At 36.3% G+C, this 17,761-nt stretch overlaps 1 long non-coding RNA gene across 1 annotated transcript; it reads right to left on the reverse strand.

Annotated features, from left to right (window-relative positions):
• Positions 1-51: 51 nt before the first annotated feature.
• LOC125179121 lies at positions 52-15,576 on the reverse strand. Its single transcript, XR_007157151.1, has 3 exons — positions 15,417-15,576; positions 1,582-1,710; positions 52-92 (listed from the first exon to the last, which is right to left on the reverse strand). It is a non-coding gene; the product is annotated as an uncharacterized LOC125179121 (long non-coding RNA).
• Positions 15,577-17,761: the final 2,185 nt, after the last annotated feature.

Raw genomic sequence — 17,761 nt, forward strand, 5'->3', positions numbered from 1 at the left:
CTCCAGACGCGCCTCCTCCTGCCGCTGCTGCTCCACCTGCTCCACCTGCCCCTCCTGCTCCACAGCCCACGCGATCTGTGGCTCTGGCCAGCCTGCGCGAAGGTTGAGGTGAGAAAATACTTTATAAAAACATTTTCTTCATTTAAAACATTCTCTTCATATTGAGCATCAATTTAAAAAATGTTTTTTTAATTGATGGTATTTCAAAACATTTTCTTCATCTTTAACATCAACGCTGGTTGTGGTAGATGCAAACTTCTTGCCATTTTAAGGCGTAGCCTCCATCTTAGACTCTAGCGGAGGTCTTGCAGACTCATTTTCTTGACATTATGAAACATTTCCTCCATCTTAAATCTTAGACAAGGTTATTGAAGACTTATTTAAAATAAATGTCCTGTCTTATTTTAAATGCCTGTAGAAGGAAAATATCGAGCTTCAGACAGACAGAGGACAGATGTATTTGTGTTATATGTAATGCTTAGGGGTAATAACTATTATATCGTAAAAATTTCTCATGTACAATATATGGTTCATGCTGGGAATCAATATTAGATTCAGGTCAATACTCCCTAAACTGATATGTTAATGCAATATAATTGAGTGCAATCATTTGAATTCGAGTGAGCAAAGTTTCAAGCTTCAAACAAAGGAGGTTGACACTTTCTGCCGTTAATCAGAGCACCTAATTATATCTCTATCTTAAGTCACCTACATCAGAAATTCTGAATTCAAATTACAATGCGTTTCAAATTACAATTCTCACAATAACAGAGTACAATGATCTCAATTTCTATCCTTTTATTCAGAGTCCAGAATCAGAGTAACCATGGCGAGGCTCAGCCATCAATTTTACTTGGATTAGAGCTTCAAGTGATTATCATTTTATCGCCATCGCGAACTATCTCATTTTGTGTTAAATATCACAGACCTAAAATATTGTGATTAAAGTGAACAAATATATTTATTGTGCGAAGTGATCCTAATTTTGGGCAACAAAATCAAGGTTAAGGAAATTTTGGAACAAACCGCGTTCCGACCAAAAGCATTTCTCAGCAACCCTGAAGAACTTGCCCGAGGCTCGCAGCAAAACATGGAAACGATATTTTTTTAGTTTATCCTGCCAATTTTTAAATAAGTGTGCTTCGATTTTATTATATAAGAAAATTTTTTTTATAAATAAGTCAACTTCGATTTTTATTAACTAAATAAATTTCTATTTATATTTAGTAATAAAATTAAATTTTTATTAAAAAAATTACATTTTTAATTTTATTAGTGAATTACGATTTCTATTCAATAAATAATTTCCAATTTTTATTTGTTATATTTATTTCAATTTTCAGTTAATAAATAAAAATCGAATTTTTATTTAATAATAATATTGACATTTTTATTCAACAAGTAAATTTCTACTATAATTCTTCCCGCTGCTACCCACGCTGCAGAGACTCACCGCCGTAAGCTGTACAGGCGAGCGTGACTCGCCGCCGTAAGCTGTACAGGCGAGCGTGACTCACCGCCGTAAGCTGTACAGGCGAGCGTGACTCACCGCCGTAAGCTGTACAGGCGAGCGTGACTCACCGCCGTAAGCTGTACAGGCGAGCCTGAGGCGCTCGTCTTCATCCAGCGGCCCGACGACCACGACGCCTTCTTCGTCAGGCGGCAGCGCGCGCCCCTCCTCGTCCTCTATGACGATCTTGGCAGGAGGAGCTGACGGTGGGTCGTTAATGACGTGTTAGATAAAACTCGTTATATTAACGAGCTTCAGTAATTAAGTGTTCTGTCTAATCTTTGTATTATTAGTAATGACATGTATTAGATAAAACTTTTTATACTGAAGATCATCAAGAATGATGCATTGAGTCCGTCCGTACACCTTCGTCATCTCGTCGCCAGTGTTTATTGTCCCTGAGAACAAAACTGCTGCAGGCGCTCGTACAAGTTCCTCAGCTTTACTTCCATCACTGGCGGCCGTCGCGGCCGAAATCATAAAATTAAAATTCAAACTCGGGGGAATTCTTTCTTCCACAGCCAGTCTCATGCATGAAAAAGAAGTCGTAGAACCAGGATCTAAATTTAAATTCGGAGCCGTGTCTATTAAAATAAAATTTTCTGCAGCAGCAGAACAAAAAAAATTCATTCTGCAGGCGAAGAGTGCCCTCAGTTTCGGGTGGTCTCGAACAATTCTTTTTAGAATATCACTTTTTAATTTCGCGCCAGAAACTCGTGTTCGAATGTATCAAATTTTTAACCTGACGCTCCCCTCGTGCTATCAATTTATCACAATTTTGTTAATTTTAGTACAAAGCAGAGGCTTCAAGTTATTAGCTTTGCCCTCGTGGATATGTGGGTACGAAAATGAGTGGCGGATTTTAACTTAGAATTGAACGGGATTCTAAATCCTGCAATTGAATTTTTTATCAATAATAGACTAGCAGGAATGTTCTCGCGTAGCAAATTGAGTTCAAGATACAACAAATTGACCAATTTCAGAAGATGAACAACCATTCCTGATTAAATTAGGCATTTGCTACGCAAAATATTTATAACAAATTCAAATTTATAAAAGTATCAATTATAATAATACTATGGTATAATAATATGTTTAAAATAAATTCATTTACTAAATCTGGAGGTGGTAAAACATAACTAATTGCACTAAATTGTTTTTTAATACCAGAATATTATTATACCCGTTGAAGAAATACCAATAAAAATTAAGGTGGGAAACAAATTCGATCTTGCAAAGAACTAAAAGCGAACTTTCCGAGAAACAAATAACTTCTACCTTTTCCTTATTTGCTGAAGCAGATTATTTCTTTACATTTCTTTATTTTTATTTTACATTTCGTTACATTTCTTTATTAGCTGAAGCAGATTATTTCCACGATACGAATGATTCCAGAGCTCTATTTTTTTCAATCCAAATCTACCGCACTTTAAATCCATTTTATTTTCAAATATTACGATATGCTATTTTTTCTCTTAGCTTATTCATTCCTAGCTCATGCATCAGACTAACTGAACTGAATTAACTGAATTGAACTGAACTATCATTCAGAATTATAAGTATTCTTCGTTCGTCACAGAATTATTCTGCTGAAGATGTACCGTAATATTACGCTACACTAAATAAATTCTTCTATCTATTGCGCAGCCAATATATCCGTAATTATTATCATTTTATTGTTATTATTATCATTATTATTGTTTTTATCATTATTAGTATTATTGGTAATAATATTTTTATTATTATTATTATGACTTTTCAATTTGCATGTTCCTAGAGAAATAGTGGTAACACTTCAACCTGCGTTGATCAGTAACACGTTACGTTTTTCACCGAATGTTCATTAAATTTATTCATAATTTAAAGTTACCCTACAAACGTCAGCCTCGACTCGGCCTAAGGCTGATTTCACGAATCTTATTTCACGAATACGCACTTTTATTTCACGAATTTTAATTAGATGAAGTTTCTATTGACTTCAGCGTATTACAAACACATCCTATTTGATTTCATTTCTCTTTCATTGGTTCATTACCAGAAAAAAAAAACTTTTAGGATCTGATTCATTTTACACTCTGACTTCTCTAACATTCCTTGAACAATCGCTGGTATGCTCACTGCTCAGGGTCTACCAGTTGAATTTAAGCGTTTGGAATTCCTTTCAAATGAATTTAACGACTCCCACAGTTGTGTGCTTCGCAGAAACTTGTTTGTGAAATATGACAAATGTAGCACAAATTTTCCATCTATCGCAATTCACAGTCTAAATCTACGCTATTGGGATCGAACACTTGACTGCTGCAAAGTCTGGCAGCTGGAAACTTGCTCGGCATTGAGCTCTTCCTTGCAAAAGTTTCGAGTGAACTGCTCTGGGTGTCTCTCTTCTATAGCAAGCCACTTTATTACTGAGCCACACTTTTAGTGTGTCTTAGTTTAGATAAACTTTATTGGTGAGTCGCAATTTTAGAGTGTCTACTTGTAAGTTAACTTGAGTTTTTTCTACGATTCACCGGACAATGCAAGTGGTACGTATCCAATTAGAGTGCTAACAGAACACCAATTAGAATCCAACTAGAGCACTAACTATGGGGTTTTCATAAACAAAAGTAACTGCACCGGATCCAATAATTAGCGAAATATCATGATTATAAAAGTGCTTATTTGCTGCTTATAATATTGCCTTCTATTTAATGTTATTACAGGTATTTATGAAATAACTCAATTCAATATTCAATTCATACAGAATTTTTAAGAAATACTTCTGAATGAAAAAAACTAAATTGTTCGGTGAAATTAAGTAATGTATGAAACTTTATTTTTCGTGCCAAATTCGGTAACATAAGTAAAATTCTAGGATTAAGGGCCCCAAAAACTATACTACCAAAAATGTCACAACAGTTTTAAGTTAAAGCATTTTGAAATTTTGCACGCAATCAAAATTTCAATCATCATTGAAAATTATACTGTAATAACCTCGCATATAATAATTTTTTACGTAGTCGCAGTAACATTTCGTGCCCCATATTCGTGAATCGAAACCATGCATGAGAGGCTGCAGTGACGGAGTAGCGGCGGCGGTATCCAACTCTAGCGCTACTCCGGTATCCAACTCTAGCGGTAGATAACTGTAGACTAGTAGATAGCGGTATCTGAATAAAGTAGGTAATATTGACAGTAGGTAATATTGAACATGTATTATGCATAGATGTTAAGAATGCTAAGAATGCGGCGCAGTTGTTGTGAGACCGTGGGAAGCATCGAACGTTGGCGAGGGAAATTCCATTATAGGAATGTGGCGTTACTTCGAGGGTTAGGCTTAACAGTGCGCGACACTAGCGTATATAAGGACCTTAAAATTCGCGCCAAGGGTTGGTTCTACGAAAGTCACGGTCACGAGCACAGTCTGCAACGGCCGCGGCCGTGAGGCCGGCGGTTTGTCGTTTTCGAACATTGACGGTCGCGAGAAACCTGGACTTATCGAAGCAGCCAAGAGCTCGGTGAGCACGTCAAGAATATCAACATCAACACTACGGCTGCGACTCAGCCGTGAGACAATGCGAGAGGGCCACGAGTTGTACAACGAACTTTGTATTTTCTTTGCCGTAACGCTTCCAAAAAGAGAACCTTATTCACGTGCCAAATCAAATGCCACTCGGCAACCGCCTGACAAAACGATAAGTAATGAATACCGGTATCTTGAACCTGAACTTGAACGTAACGTAAATTTGGTGGAGTAATCACTCCGATTCACCCAACTTTAAAAGATATGAGACGATAGGAAAAGTCTCTCTCTATATAAAAAAATATTCATTTTAAAATCCCTGTTTAATCATATCCAACTCTAGCGCCGTGAGCGCGGGCGCACAAATTTATCTACTCGTGCCAGTGTTAATTAGCGCCAACGCAGACTGCATTCAAGCGCTCGGCATTAGTGGTGTTGATTTCCCTCATTAGCGCCCAGCAGCAAATCATGAACAAATTTCGAAAAAAATGGTTTCTCCTTTTTCGAACGTTTTTCTTTAATTTTTATCCCATTACAAAAATTGCTCACTTATTAATGCCAATCAAAGAGTTTGTGGCTCCTAAAAAATCGACCTTTTTTTGATATCTTAATATAAGTGCACAAAATTTTTATTATTATTAACATCAGTCCGTGTTGAATCAACAACTAATGTGTTCAACGAAAAATGAAGTCGGCCACAACACGATTAAAAATAAAATTTTTAGCAAATTTTCAATCAGAGTTTGCCTTTTTTATGATGTTGCTTGAGATGTTATGACAGTTTTGACGATAAAAACTTGTTACTTATTTTTTAGTACATATATTTTATAAACAGGTTTTTAGTTTTCTACCGGGAAGTAGTTACGACAATGTTCAATTCATAACACAAATTTATATTTCTTTGAGTATTTTTTTTGTACCTACACAGCAACTTTAAGAACTATTATTGTTATATTGAATGATTGTTTTATCTTATAATATATTTCATATATCATTGCCTTCAAATTACGTTAATGTTTTAATTTAGAAAAATACTGCAAGGTTTACAGGAAATCCCTGCGTCTATTACTGACAGAATAAGGTCAAACCTGGTGAACTTTTAACCTGGGCAAAAAATAAACATTTAACTTGTGCATTGAATAAAAGTTTATGAGAAAAAATGATATAACTTCAACCAGCCCATGTGCGAAATAATCTTTTTTCCGCACACGTGTCATGTTAATATTGCTTGGGCCAAATTTTGAGTCAGAGTCAGTACACAAACAAAAATTTTAATCTATATTGTCTGTATAACAGAAAATCGTAACACTCGTCAAAACAGCCGCCATTTTTGCTCAATAATTCCAGGTTGACGACAATGTCTCTACTGCATTACTAATTGATCCTGCCTGTCACCGTATATGGCTTATTCCTGTCACCGTATATGGCTTATATATGTCACCTATAGGCTTATTCCTGGGAAAAAATCACCGGTGTCCAAAAAGTGAACAAACATCGCAAGTTTTTCGAGTGGCATTTCACAAAGTTGCTGACCTTTACATTTTTTTGGACACCAGGAATGCAATCTCATTGCAAAGCGCTCGTCAGATCCAGCTCAACTTCCCGACTTAATCTTGCTCGGGACTTCTGCTCATCCGAGCTGTCATAGCCACATGTCCTAACCCTGCCAGGACATGCCTTACTCCTGCCAGGACATGCCTTACTCCTGCCAGGACATGCCTTACTCCTGCCAGGACATGCCTTACTCCTGCCAGGACAAGCCTTACTCCTGCCAGGACATGCCTTACTCCTGCCAGGATATGCCAGAATCTAAAAGTATCACCACTGCAACACAAGCAACTCTTGGAAAACATGGCACCCAAAGATCCTATCAACCAGCGTCACAGTCACAACTACCGACTTACTTTAAATTATCACAAATAACGACGATATTCCTAAAAAAATAAAAAGCTTTTAAAAACCACGTTTTCTTAACGGGCAAAAAAGAAACATTAACTTTTTCAGCGAGTTGTCCTAAATTTTATTCTTGACCTAAAATGAAGTCTAAAGTTTATTTTTTCATATCTTATGCTGAGAAAACACAAAAAAAAACGTGGAGCGGGCAATGTGAAGATCTAAATATAATATATTATGAGGAGCTACAGATTAAGTATTATGAGTAGAACTTGGGTAATGGATGTGTCTTTAGGCCCGCCAAACGTTTTTTGTGTTTTCTCAGCATAAGATATGAAAAAATAAACTTTAGACTTCATTTTAGGTCAAGAATAAAATTTGGGACTACTCACTGAAAAAGTTAATGTTTCTTTTTTGTCCGTTAAGAAAAAGTGGTTTTTAACATTTTTTTATTTGTTTTATTTCATTGCTTTTAGTTTTGGCACCTCCAGAAAAAAGTGGTCTTTAAAAATGGTTTTTTATATTTACTTATTTTCTAATTTTCAGTTTAGCAATTTTAGCAATTAATATCATTTTTCAGAGTTGGCAACTCTGGATGTTCGCCAAAAAACTCGATTCCCAACCGTGAATTTTATTTTTTTTTAATTTAAATATATTTTTTAAACTTATTACTTCTCATGTATTCCTTCCCATGATCAAATCTTGAATTGTTAGGCAGCACATGCATGCATGCCAAATTTAAAGTTGCTGGGATCTACAGAAGTGTTCAAAATTAAGGTTTGATTTTTTGATGACAGACGGACACGAAGCGAAGAGAAGAAAAACGTGGTAAAAACACATAAAAATAACTCTGCGTGTTTACTTATGAATGCTAAGATTAAAACCTTCACACAATTAGAGTTGTATTTAGTTTTAAATTTTCAAGTTAAGAGTTTTTTCTGTAGCTGTACCGGTATCCCTGATAAGTAAAAAATTGCTGAAATTAATAACACCTTGCAGGTCATGAATTAGCCTGAATATAATTGATTCAAGGGGATTATAAAAATATTTACCGTACAACCATTGGAGTGGGAAATTCTAATATGAAAAATCGCAAAATGTGTGCTTTTAACACAAAACAGTATAAAAAGTATATGAACAAAGATAATAAAACTAAAGCCATTTAAATTTGAGATGTTCTGGCTCAGTAGCCACATTTTAATGAAATTTCTTCATCCGCTGTCGTTATCACCAAACACAAGAACGGAGCTCTGTGGTCTTCCCAGCCATTTTTATCGCACCAAACACAACGCGCGCTCTGTGAACTTCAACGGAGCAGCTAGAGCGAAGTGGTTGATTTTGCCTGAAAAAAGAAGCTGAGTTCAGATCGTTTAAAACTTGATTGAAATTCCTGGCAGATTGTTTGGGGGCTTCGGCTACTTAATGAGATGTTCTCCACAGGAATTAACAAGGCGAACAAGATCCTGCTGAAATTGATCAGCGGCTACGACCTTGAAATTTACATCACATGACTTCTAAAACCATCACATTACATGATCTTAAACCCATTTCTGAGATTTATTCCGGTCATTTGATTTTATCGAATATGAACAAGAATGTTATGCATATTTTATTTTCATAACTCAAGAAAATGACCTGCACTCACCCCAGGTGCAAAAACATTTGTACCCTTCGCTAAAATTGAATAAAATAAACATGATACTAACGAATGAAAATACTAAATTTACGTCATTATCAATTTATTTCTGGTATTTTTCGGGTAAAAAGGCAATTATTGCCAGTTTATACATGGAAAAGGTAAGAAATTTCAGTATAAGATATGCGCAATGCTTACGCATTGTTCAGCAAACAGGAGCGACGAACAGCCTCTACAAGACCTTAACTGTTTAGCCAGTCAAGTCAAGTGAGGTCAAGTCAAGTGAAGTCAAGTCAAATGAAGTGAAGTCAAGTGAAGTGAAGTCAAGTGAAGTCAAGTCAAGTGAAGTCAAGTCAAGTCAGTCTTATACTCAATATAAACCTCATATCCAGTCCTGGGCAGATCATTCCGCCTAAAATATTTCCATCATTCGGGGTATGCGCACATTTCAAGCAAAGATCCTGACATGATTTCACCGGTGAAAATTCTCCATTCACATCAGGCTGAATGGTGGAATCAGGTGGAATTTCTAAAACATCTTAGCTAGCGGTGATTTTTTTTTTCGCAGGATCGATTCCTGTGACGAGTATGTACGTTCGATGCTCCATGTATAGAGTGGAAAAATGTATAATTCAAGCAGACCTGGCGAGCCAAAACTCACTGATTTGAAACAAAGAATTCCCAGGATAATAATTTGGCTTTTTGTCCTGTTAGACTCAAGCCACGGCGAGTTTAATCAGCGAAGTTTAGATTTTACAAATCCTTTCAAAATTTTGCTGTGTTTTTTCGGGAATACACTTTGAATTAATCCTTTATCGTGGAGCACGAATTGATGTATTTCATTATTTGACATTACAGTGGTTTTAAATGATGAATTTTCTGCTAATTAATTTTGACACATGTTACTTGAACGCTTGTTAACTTTGACCGTTTCCAGCCTAATCGCATAAAAATGTTCAGTTATGAAAAAAAAACAAGATCAAGCGGGATTATAACAGTGAAACAGGATTAGAGCAGTGAGTTGTGGGTTCTATCCCAGCTTCCTGTGACAGCTCTGGTCAAATCGACAAGGTGACCGACTTGTTGAGAAAATCAATAATGGAGCAGCGAGTTGTGGGTTCGAAATACCAGCATGCTGTAAGAATTCTGAAACGCCATGTCAAGAATGGCGACAGGCCACATTTGGCCGAATGAGCGATAGCTGACATCATTGTTATTTCCACTATTTTTAACGCGAAAAGCAAGCTGCTACAAACTCTCGAATAAATAGGAAACATAAGTAACAAACAAAGATAACTAAGAAATTTAGGAAATAAACAAGTATAAGTAAGTAAAGTAAGAAGTATAAAAATAAAATCGGCTGTGCGCAGGAAAGTAAGTACATGGATTACGAGTCTTAGATCACGAGAAATCAAACGTCGTGCATAAAGGTCAGACTGGTCATATGATGTGAATAACCAGCGCCAGAAGAGCAGCGACCACTTCACAGCTTCGCACTATAAAATTCCTGCAGATTTTCGAGCTTAGATAGAGCATCAGTTTTGAAAAGCGAGTCTTTCTAATATTCCAGCTACAGGCCGAGCAACACGCTTTGGCTTCTTCGCTCTTTCAGCCGAGCCTGGACTCAATGCCAGGATCCGGCAAAAACCGGATTAAGACTCAATGCTAAGATACGACAAAAGCCGGACTCAATGCCAGGGTCTGGCAAAAACCGGATTAAGACTCAATGCTAAGATACGACAAAAGCCGGACTCAATGTAGGAATACGGAAAAAACGGACTCAATATACAGTATGCCGAACCGACCGTCTCTCAAATGCACGTGGAAATAGTGTCCGTTCTTAGTAGAAATGCAGGAATGCTGGAGAAAATTTTACCAACTGCTCAATTACCGATGCGGATAACTTTTTACGGAAGTTTAAAGTTTGCAATGTTTAAGCTTCCATTTAATTGCAGGTGGGGAAACAATGAATTCTTGATTTGATCCTTGGATGCAAATTACTGCCATGGCAATTACAGGCCTTGAATTTTCACATCTCCTCAGAATTCTCATGAATTATTCATTGAGCGGTTTTAGAGTTAATGTCAGGAAATTACATTTACGCTGACACTAATATAATATACTGATGCGTTTGATAAATAAACGACTTGAGACATAAAGACTGCATGCACTGAGAACTATTTACAACAATATCAGCACAAATATTACATACATGCATAATATCGTACATGAATATTTAACATACATAAAATATAGTATTTTATAAGCACAATGTGTATTGCAAGACCTCTGAAAATATTGCCGCTTATCACGTGTCGCAGATTTGACGTTTCTAAGAACGCCCCACTCTAATTAATATATGTACGAAAACTTGACAGCAGCGTCATCGACTGGCATTAAAGTGAGGGATAACTATTTAATTGGTTGAAACACGTGTGAGAGACTGAAAAATATCTCTATTACTAGTAAATAATAAATTCATTTATATTGCGCATAGTTCGGTGAAAATAATAACGATGATTTGAATCTTAGTAGTTGATTCATCTTGTATATTTTCTTCTGAAGAAGATAAAAAATATCGCATTATTGTTTTACAGTAAAAAACCTCATTCTAACTCGCAACATTGTTATTGCATCAACTCATCACTGCGATTCCTGCAATCTGGCTGAAGTCACTGAAATAGTGAGTGGAAAATATATGATAATAAATTGTTCACTATATATAATGTCATACTTTAATAACTACTACGGTATATTTGACGATAGTTAGCCATGCGTGATTAGAAAACCAGTAGTATTCGCGCAGCTTTATAATATATTCAGAATATGCCTTACCCGTCTGAATTTGCGTAATCGTAACTTTTAATGCAATTTTCCAATTGTTCAACTTATTTTTCTTCATTTCTCCATGTGCTATGATGTCCATTACTGCAGCGAATGATATGAAAAATGGCTAAGCCATCATTAATAGTTATTCATAAGTGTAATAATTAGGTGGTCAATTATATTACTTTGTATGATCAATAATGATTGACTTACCATCAGATTACATTAAGTATATTAGGCTGAATGACGATACTTCAGATATTCTCGGAGCCGATTAACTTAATCCTTATTTAATTAATTGATTTAAGCTAATTAATCTAATCTTAATTTATTTTTTATCAGTTACCGCTAGACGAACTGCAAGTGATTATAAAATATAAAGAAATGAAAAAAAAATCGGAGTAAGATTAAGGTTTATTTCCAAGGAACTAGATTAAATGAATTGTAGTAAAATTTAGATAGAGGCAAAATTAGAAAAAAATGTATCACGTGCTACAGGAAATTGAAATCTAAGTCACATGATTGGAATCATTTTCTAAATATTCTTTTTTGTTATAATAAAAGTTATGCAAGTTGTGACAATGTTGTTCGTTCTTTAGATGAGAGTATACACTTTCAATCAACTAGGTAATTCAAAATATATATTTCAGTGCATTGAGTTTAGCACACTGAGATAAGTAAACTGAGGTCTGTACACTGAATTCAGTATTTCAAAATTAGTTCACTGTTCTCAGTGCAGAGTTCAGTATATTGTGTTCAGCATATCAAGTTTGACACACTGAGCTAACTCCACTGAGTTCAGTACACGGATCCTAAAATATAGATTATAATACACTGGTATCAGTAAAAACAGTTCAGGATATTGAGTTCAGTAAACCAGATTCATTACACCAAGTTCATTAGATTTATTTCAGCGCCGTCAAAGAAGTGAGTGTTTCAACAGACGTAAACTCCCCAGGGTGATGAAAGGTTGGCACGAAAAAGCGATCGCTGAGACTTGATTACTAATAATATCTCGCAGGAATAAGTGAATATCCCCTGCCAGGAGGATTGGCTGAATGATATTCTAATAACAGGTTAAAATTACTGAATATCTACTGCCAGGGTCACCTCGTTCGAGGATATCATAATAACTGGCAGGTATTCGTGAATAGCCTTTGCCACGATGATTGGCTCGATGGTATTTTAATCTCAGGCGGGTTTGGAAGAAGATTCCCTGTCAGGATGATTGGAAGACGATATTATAATCTCTCACAAATAGGTTGAAATGGGCTGGAATCACCTAGTATATAGCGGAATAGACTAGTCTAGACTGGAATAGAATAGTATAGACTGTAATATGCTAGAATTAGCAGCGATAACCTGAAATAAATTGTTATTGGCCGAAATGTGTCGGAATATATTGGTAAGGGCTGTAATTGGCTGGAATAAGCTGGAGTAGACTGGTATATTCTGGAATTGGCTCCAAATTAGTTGGTGCCGACGGCATGCAAATGCGCTAAATTCATAAATGCAAGAAAAAATATCATGTGCCTTTTAGAATAAGCATAGCAAATAGCACCAAGTTTATTTTCACAGTTTTTAAATCACTCGATTTCCTTTCAGCCGCAGATTAAGAGTGTTGCACCTATGATTAAGCTTAAGTGAATAAGCAAACCCACCAGACATTTGGTGTTGAAACCAGACATTTGGTGTTAAATTCAACGTTGTTTGGTTATAACAACTTTAATTCAACGTTGTTTCAACGTCATTTGCCTGGTGGAAACGCAATTACAGTTTTGACTAATATAAAGAGCACCTCAGACAGAGCTTAGCAATTAAGCCTGTTGTACAGGCGCACGCATTAGACTTGTTCAGAGAATATAAGCCCCCATAATGAATCAGTTTAATTTTAAATGAAGCCACCAAGTATGAAATATTTCGAACGTATATAGTTTAAGGTTCTCTTATTTTTATCATGTACCGGTATTGTAAATATGATCAAATACTGAAGAACAATTATAAATAAATGAACAACAGTTCTTCTAATTTCATCTATATGGAAACTGTGAAACAAAGCAAGTAACGAACACTGTTTAAGGAAACAGACTGATTAAACAGCAATTTAAATAATAGTAGAGAGTTAATGAAAAAAATTAATTTTCATATGAATATTAGAGTTTACTAATAGAATAGCTGATAATGGATAGTTCTGCAGAGAAGGAGTATGAATTTAAAGCTTAGCCATAGGCAAAATACGTGTCCTACTCATCATCTCATTCCAACATCATTACATTGTGTAATTTACGTTTGTGTTATGTGTTAATGGCTATTATTATATAATATATTATTATAAACTATCACGCTGCAGCTTGTTTCCCTGTACCGGAAGTATTAAAAGCTTTATTTTTAATTGGTTCTTTTATGAATACTCAAATATAACGAGCTAAATTCAAGTCTCATGCACACGCTGAGGAAAAGTCGCAAATTAGTGTCTTAGCGTTCATAAGCATTTATGAATAATCAAGTCCACCCAGCACGTGCATTTTCAAATTTTATTTATGTCAACAAAGACAAAAGGATAATCAAGCGTTCTACGTGTGATTAATCAGAAACCCCTGATAAATCCCTGTAAATCTCACCAAAATTTCCCGGATAAATTTTTTCGTCCAACGCTGACAAAAGAGCGTTGCTTCTCATATGTCATTCGTTCTTTTTTTCATTAAATTATCCGTTCATTGAATAGGAACTTTATTTATTTAATTCACACTATTTTGACACGGGAAAAAAGTGTTTGTCAATTACCTGACGTTACCGGCTTTGCAAAATGTTAAGATTTAGCGTAAAATTTCTACACATATAGTACACAATTTTCTACAGTCTACACATATCGTAGACGACACATAGACTAGTTAAGTTGTGCGTTGGCTGGGACTCATCAGTAAAGATTAATAGTTTCGTGATGGGCTTAACACATTAAAGTCCTGGGTCCATACTCTCGAAACTCGCTTTAGTACACGCAGCGGTCCAAGTACACGTAGCGGCCTAAGTGCGCGCAGCCGACTATTAGACGTCTATGATTTGTGGGCTTAGCTTGAAAATGTGGCAGTGGTTTTTAAAATGGTAACTTTACTGAAAATTCTGCTACTGGCTGATTCTATTATGTATCACCATGAAGGTTAATCAATTAAGAATTGCTTTACTGCCCTATTCAGTACATGTTCATGATGATGAAATAGGGGGGGATTCCCGGGATTTCTTTAAAATTTAGATTTGGAGGAATTGGATATTTAGATTTGGATATCTCAAATATAAGAGAGACGTATTTACTCAACGAGATTATTCTTCCATGTATTGATGAGGTCCATCAATATTTCAAATTTAAGACTTGTTGATATTCATATTATATTACTGGTTTAGGGTTACCATATGTATTATGTATTGTGAATACACTCAATGCAAAGTCTAATTTAGTATCTATTGATACAGCGGTTAACTTTAGCGATTTAATCATTACTGAGCAAAAACAAATGGGAGCTGAGGACAAGGGCTCGTATAGCCCCTCAGCACTCGTCCTTCCAAAGCTTTATTTCAATTCTACGAACCAACAAACTATTCTTCATTCACAATTTATCTTACAAATAATTTAGAATCTGTCCGTTGTTGGAATTTGTTATCGCGGATGCCACCAACTACATTTTCAATACTTTCTACCACGCCAATACTTCGCTGCGTTGCTTAGAAAAGGTTTTCCTCCCGAAAAGCGTTAATTGGGTTTGCTTGTTCGGTTAGCCCGGTGCGTCGAGTAAGCCTGTCATAGTGGAGTAACTTACCTTGTTAACCTGATACACCGGGTTAACCACCTACGCTGAGTTTACCTGAGAAACCGAACTGGCAGCTTGACGCCTGATATTGATAGTTTATATCGTTAATAATGATAGATATATTCAAGAGGCTGGGCGTCGAAGAACGGGACTACCCTCATGATTATCTCTGTATTCTGAATATACCGCCTAAAAACGCGCACTATTACGTATTATCATCTACTCAACTGAAGGCCTGGTACTCACCGTATACTGTGAGTAGCACCGTATGCGTCTGCGTGGGAGAGTCAACAAACTCAACACGGCACGTGAAACTCCCGTTGTCACCGCTGGTCACGTTGCTGAGCTCCAGGCAGCCGGGGAATGGCGGCAGGGAGGTTGTGTTCGATGGACAATGAGTGTAATGTTCACCCTCTGCGGCTGCGGGTTGGTTGAACAGCCCTAGCACTTCATGTCCCGAGTCTAATGGCCTCAGCTTTCCCAATCTCGGGACTTCGAGTCCCGAAATTTCAAGCCCTAGAGTAACATGTCCTCTAGATCCAAGTCCCAGGTGTTCGGGTCCCAATTCTTGAAGGACCGAACCTCTAACACTTCGAGGACCTCGTCGTCTTGATAACAGGAAAGGGTTGCCGGATGGGTGAAGGATTCTGGGTTTGTCCAATCGGGCATGATGTGTGAATATTTTGTGATTTAAAGTTTTAGGACCTTGGGTGGCAGTTGCATCGTGAATTGATGAATAGTGATTGTTTACGAAACCAGGATAGGGAAAATGATTTTGTAAATGAGATAATGGGATCTGAAATCCCTTCCCATGAAACGTATGCGAGACTAAAGGCTTTAGTTTTTGTTCACTTTTTAGAGTTGAATGATTAGAGGAGTATAATGTATTAAAATTCGCAATAACTGCATCGGTACTTCTTCGAAATAAATTTGCAATTCGGAGTGAGCGCCGATATCTTAAATTCGGCTTCTGGCTTAAATTTGAAGAAAAGGACTCCGTTATCGGCATAGAATGTAAACGATGGAGGTCCACAAGATGAGAAGGACTCAGGGCATTTAAAGAATACTCAGAATTTTGGTGTTTGCTGCTCTTCGTGTGGGATTTATTCATGATGAAGTGCGCTCTAGTGCCTATGCTGTTGTACTGCCTCTCGGAGCCGCTTCCGTTCCTGATGTCAAAACTGGATAAAAACTTAAAATTAATTAAAGCCTGAACATTTTTAATAACAGTGTGCTTTAGACTGACAAATTGGAGTAAAGAAGCTAAAATACCATACGCACCCATTGTCTAATGTGGCTCTTATTGCAACTTTGATTCATTTCAAATTTCAAATTAATTTTTTTTCCTGTGATTAGTTCAATATTTTAAGCCCAAAACATGGAAATTATCAATCTACTGTCGAATTTTCGTTCACAGCTGCCATGGAATATTACGAGATCACGAGAAAAAAGTCTGCTGTAATAAATGCATGCAACTCATGGCTAAGAAAGCAAAAACATATTCAAATCAGACAAAAAGGTATGGAAAATTTAATGATATAGAGCTAGGAAGACATCACCTGTAGAAGGGACGGTCGCTGTCATGCCGGAACCAGAGCACCAGCAGCGGCAGGTCGACGTTGTTAACGCGACATGGCAGCCGTGCTGTCCACCCACTCACGGCCTCTACCTTCTCCGGTATTCCTGTACCAAGAGTAATGGCTGCACTTTTCTTGTACAACAAATTAACGGTTTGAATTTTTCTTTATAGTAAGTAAGCGGATTTAATTTTCCTGTACCACAGTTAAACGGCTTTCTCTTTATTCGGATAACTTTTACGTTAGATGAGTTTAACGGTGTACCTCGAAATGTAGTTAATTGTGTATTATAGTTGATAAAATTAAGAGTTTCTATGACTGAAAAATATTGTTAGGTTCTGGTATCACCTGCTAAAAAATTATCGTATTCGTTAATCATGATCATTCAGTAATTTATTTAGATTTTATTGGTAGATTATAATATAATATTTTTTTCTTGTTCATGAGTATCTAGAAAAGATCAAATTTATTGTCATCGTTTTATATAATTTTTATTTATTAAAATCACTTGGCTGCTTAAGTCGCAAATTTTCCAGGAATTTAAAAGTAAAGAAAATAGCCAAAAAGTTCACCATTTCTTATAAGCGAAAACGTTTCGGAGTCCAGCTCCATCGTCAGTTCAAAACCTAGAACACAGGTACAATTGAATAGTTTGAATATGAATTTTAGGCTACTAATTGTTTGTACCTGTGTTCTAGGTTTTGAACTGACGATGGAGCTGGACTCCGAAACGTTTTCGCTTATAAGAAATGGTGAACTTTTTGGCTATTTTCTTTACTTTTAAATTCCTGGTAGCTTTTATTTATGATGAAGAAAACGAATGTCGACGGTACTTTTTGTGTCAGGATTTTTTCCTGGAGCTTCTGACATAGTTATTGTGGAAAATGAATTAACATTTCCCTATTAATCAGTGAACACATAAATATACCGACTGTGCAATAAAATTATATAAACTGCAAATCCATCTAACTGTTTTTGTCACTTCCGATCAAAATTTGGACTTGGCTGATATAG

This window comes from Hyalella azteca, unplaced genomic scaffold (genome assembly GCF_000764305.2).
Source record: "Hyalella azteca isolate HAZT.00-mixed unplaced genomic scaffold, Hazt_2.0.2 contig15216, whole genome shotgun sequence".
NCBI lineage: Eukaryota > Metazoa > Arthropoda > Malacostraca > Amphipoda > Hyalellidae > Hyalella > Hyalella azteca.